A 4,831-nucleotide genomic window follows, 5' to 3' on the forward strand; every position below is an offset into this window, starting at 1 on the left:
CTTGGTTTGAAATGATTTTTCCATTTTCTGAATTCCCACGACCATTCATGGTTATGCTACCTATCACTCTATTCATTAATAATAAAAACACTATTTATAGAGCATGTACTACATACCAGGGATAGCTGTACACATATGTGTATCTATGAATACCAGATGTTGGTTTTTACCATCTGTGTTTGTAGACACTAAGATGGGGTAAAAACAAAAAGGCTTGGGCTTCCCTGGTGGCACAGTGGTTGAGAATCTGCCTGCTAATGCAGGGGACACGGGTTCGAGCCCTCTGGGAGGATGCCACATGCTGCGGAGCAACTAGGCCCGTGAGCCACAACTACTGAGCCTGCGCATCTGGAGCCTGTGCTCCGCAACAAGAGAGGCCGCGATAGTGAAAGGCCCACGCACAGCGATGAAGAGTGGCCCCCGCTTGCCACAACTAGAGAAAGCCCTCGCACAGAAATGAAGACCCAACACAGCAAAAATAAATAATTAATAAACTCCTACCCCCAACATCTTCTAAAAAAAAAAAAAGGGCTTATTGTGGGTGAAAAACCTGTAAAGATAAAAGGGGAGGAAGTAGTAGAAAGTGGCAAGAGTCTTCCTACCACAGTGATCATCTGACACCTGTGGAAGACAGGGAGGACGGAAGCTTGGGTAGAAAGTTTCGAGCTGCAATGCAATTCCAAGAAATGTTCTGCCAAGTCAGTGGGAGTCTTTAAACCAAAGTCATCTTTGGGAGGAAGGGGTCTTATATCTCAAATGACCTGCAATTGTTCCCCTATCATGCTTGGCCATTAGCTGGGAGCAGCCTTGTGGGAATATATTATAGTGGATCCCAAACAACAAGAGCTGGGGTTGTTCGTCAGTGATGTTCCTACAACATAAAAGATGAACAGTTCTTTATCATGGCCATCACATCCACATTAGCTTATTGAATCTTCACAAAAACCCTATGAGGTTAGGACTGGTATCATTTTTGCTTTAAAGTAAGGACACGGAGGCCTAGAGAGGTTAAGTGACTTTATTGCCATCACCCAGCTAGTAATGGGCTGGAGCCTGAGCTTGTCCTCTAAGCTATCATTGTAAGCGCATGAATGAGTTAAATGCACTTTGGTGTTGCCTGTGAGAAGGTGGAAAACTGAGCGGACAGTGATCAATGCCACTCTTGCTCTTGTTGGATCCAGAAATGCACAAGCCTCCCTCCAGTTTTCATGACACAAAAGCTCTTCCCCTATCTGTGGGTCAAGGAATAGAACCAGATGTTTCTGATAAAATATTATGAAATATTTTATGAATAAAACAGCTCCACAGAAGTGCTTCCTAAAACCCTAAGGAAACAGGGTTCTCAGATGCTTTATCCTATAATTCTTGTTTTTCTTTTTAAGAGAAGGAGGTTGAGAATAGGGTGGTTGATCAGAAGAACAAGGTTTCAGAACTCTCAGCAGGGTTGCAGAAGAGGTCCAAGAGAATACAGAGAGCCTTATGGGGTAAGAGACTGGAAATGTGGAAGAGCTGGCAGGCCCCGGCTCCTTGAGACCACAGGCATAGGGCACCCCGAGGGGCAGGATGGCAGGGACCGACCATTTAAGGCATAACCACCTGGTGGTCAGGCTGGCTTGAATTAGGGAAGAGCACGGAGCCTGTAAGGCGGCTGAAGTTTCTGTTACCTGGAGACGTTACTTCCACAGAGCCGATAAAACTAGCTCTTGGATTTAGGGTTGCTGCCACTCTGAGAGCTACTGAAAAAAGTCCTTGGGCCAATGACAGCAACAGCATAGAGTGGTAATAATGAAGACACTCACCAATAACTTGCTTAAAAACCCGCAAAGGTCAGTGCCATACTCAAACTAAAGAGAGCCACCCACCGGCTGCAAGTTGGCAGACGAGACCAAAATCGGGAGAAAAGGAAACAAGACCGCCCTGCCAAGGTATGGTGGGTGGAGCCAAGGCTGCATGAAACCTCGCGAGAAAAACGGTACCTCACTCTGGAAGGGCAAAGAGGAGCAAAGCGATGAAGAAAAGGTGAGGAAGGCAAAGTCTGCTCTTCGTTGTTATGAGAGGAGGTGCACCATTCCTGGAAAATACCAGGTCCAGGTGTGGCGTGAATGGAGCAAAGTCCTATTCCAATTCCCAGCTCCACAAATGTGCTCCATTTACTGTATTGTCCTCAGATATTAACCTGATGAGAGCAGATACTACACTTGATCGTAGCCAAAAGGCCGGGAAGCGATTCTTTCCTGTAATTCCTGAGCCATTATTCCAGTCCTATTTCCTGCTGCATCTAATCGATGTGTTGTTATAGTAAGCCTATTGTTTTGGTCTTCTGAATCCATGTTTTTTTTTCTCCTGAGATTAATTTTTTTCTTTCTTGTTATGTTTCCCATTATTGAGAAGTTGTGAATGGTCTTGCTGAGAAAAGCTGATAAGGACTGACTCAGATAGATAGTTGGTATTTTGAAAGGAGACCAACTACTTTCTCCACCCCTGAAAACAAATAAAGAAAAGAAAACAGAAGGACTTTTAGGGTTAGGGTAAGTAAACCATTGTTTCCTATATTCTTATAAACCAAGCACCTTTTTCTTACCTTTCTCTTTGGGTCCAGTTTAAAAAAACAAAGCAAAACAAAAACACCCAACAAATAACTCACAGCCACTTGATTATATGTATATCTATTATATATATATATATAATCAAATATGTGTATTATATATACACATATATATATAATAGAGAGATGAGTATATGGTATGATATATAGCTTTATCTATATATATGGTATGAATACACAAGATAGACTTCTTTCTACTGCAGTAGGTGGGGTTACGTAGAATGCTGGCATGTGGTAGAATCAAAACACTTCCTAGGGCGAATGCTATCCGCAGAAGTTGCAAGGAGAAACTAAAAGACACCAAGCAAGCAACCATACAGTCAACCTCCCAAATCCTCCCTGGATCCTTGCACTTATCACTGTTCCCCTGACCACAGTGTGTGGCATTTTACTTTTCAGCTCTGGGTCAAGACCTGCCCTGGACATGGCACTGGAGGTGGGATCAACTATCCTATAAACTCCTTTAATGTGTGCCATAAACAAGCCTAGTTAATGCGCTTATAATTAAAAGGCATTTTTCTCCCACTGCCACTTTAAGATGAATTCATTGATGAAGCTTTTTTTTTTTTCTGTCTGCCTTTGGAAGAAAACTATCAAGCACCATGACATTTCTGGTCATCCTCATTTTATAAAAAGAGACCTCCGAATCTCCTAAGTCTTATTTTAGAAATTAGGATCTTCAGTCATAATATGTTAATTAACACTACGATTTGCATTTGCAGATAAGACTTGTTCTCCATTTGCTAGCGGTGGCACTGGACAAGTCTGTCTTTGGAGAAAAGGATGTGATGGGTTTCTTGCTTCTTTGCCCATCTTTCCTGTCACCCAATAGCTGTTCTTTCTGACTCGGGGCTGAAAATAGGAGAGGAAAGACAGATAAAGGGGAAAGAAAAAATCCACTTAATTGTCCTGCCTGTAAGCTGGCTTCTTGTGCTCATAGCCTCACAGATGGTCCTCCAGACTCACGACCTGCTCGGCCCCTCGGACAGTAACAGACAACAGTTCTCTTTACCTTTGACCTATTGTTCCTATTACCCCTCAGCCTCTGATTTTCAGGTGCTTCATTTTACACAGTTCCTCTCAGTCCCAATTCCCTTGTCCTCTGGCAGAAGTTCTTTAAGGCACGTCTTTAGGATCCCACATAAAAGGGTCCCCAGCAGGCATCCCTTCCCCGGAGCCTCCACCTGGCTGTAGGCATGCCAGATCTTGACTTGCAGTCAGAGGGGAGCAAAGTTATCTCCTAGCCACAGTTCTCTCTGCTCCCCCCAGAGCACCAGAGGGAATTTGGTATGTGTCAGAGGAACCTCCCAAACCCAGCAACAAAAGCAGTTTCTCAGAGCTGTCTCCTTTGAAAGCCCTCCCACTAGACTCCAAGTCAGGACCCAGGTCTCACCTTCACCCCTTGCCATGAGGTGGAGGGTAGAACTCAAAGTACAGCTTTTTCTATCTAAAGCTTTCTCTTAAAATCTTCCTCTTAATTTCCAGTTTGGGGAATCTTTTTACCCTTGAAGTGGGTCAAGGCCCCAAATTATGTACCTGGTTCTGAGCAATTTCCTTTGAAGTTTGCATCTTGATTTTCAGCCTCTCCTCTCACTTGATATCTGATGTTGTTTACATGGCATTTCAGTTGAATCTTCCATTTCATACCATGTGTCATCTTTTTTCAATGTTCTCTGCCCCTTTTAGCATCTTCTGTGGAAATTTCCATGTTCTTATGCTGCATACTCTACCAAGTCCCTAAAATGTGTCACCTCCCTGGGGCTTAGCCTTCCTTGGTCCTCCTCCTCCCTTTTTGACAACTGACCTGTCGCATTCCTCCCAACAGCACACCATCATATTTTAGATTTGGGGCTTCCATCCTCAGGGCCCTGATCTTTGCTAAGGGAGCTTTGGTGACTCCTGTGAATGCTCTGTCCTGTGTTCTTTTTCCACGTGGCACTGGGCATGTTCTAACACTATCAATTGAAAGTAACAACTTGACCCAGAAGTTTTCTAAATTTGAGGATGGCTTTTTGTTCTTCTTCTTGTTGTTTTTACTTTTTAGCAAACCCCTTTTTACAAACTAAATATTTCAATCCATTTGCTAGTAAACGTTTCAATCAGATAAAACATGAATAAATGGGAATAAAGTGAGAGTGGGCTCCCAGAGACCACCCATCTGGCTTCCTCCGCAGCCCCACAGGCACTGATAAAGAAGCCTGGGGCATCAGGAAACACACTTGGAAA

General features: G+C 43.6%; 1 pseudogene; it reads right to left on the reverse strand.

Annotated features, from left to right (window-relative positions):
• Nucleotides 1–2,055: 2,055 nt before the first annotated feature.
• Nucleotides 2,056–2,228, reverse strand: LOC112406032 (uncharacterized; annotated as a pseudogene).
• Between the last annotated feature and the right edge of the window lie 2,603 nt (nt 2,229–4,831).

Source organism: Neophocaena asiaeorientalis, unplaced genomic scaffold (genome assembly GCF_003031525.2).
Source record: "Neophocaena asiaeorientalis asiaeorientalis breed wild unplaced genomic scaffold, Neophocaena_asiaeorientalis_V1.1 scaffold229, whole genome shotgun sequence".
Lineage (NCBI taxonomy): Eukaryota > Metazoa > Chordata > Mammalia > Artiodactyla > Phocoenidae > Neophocaena > Neophocaena asiaeorientalis.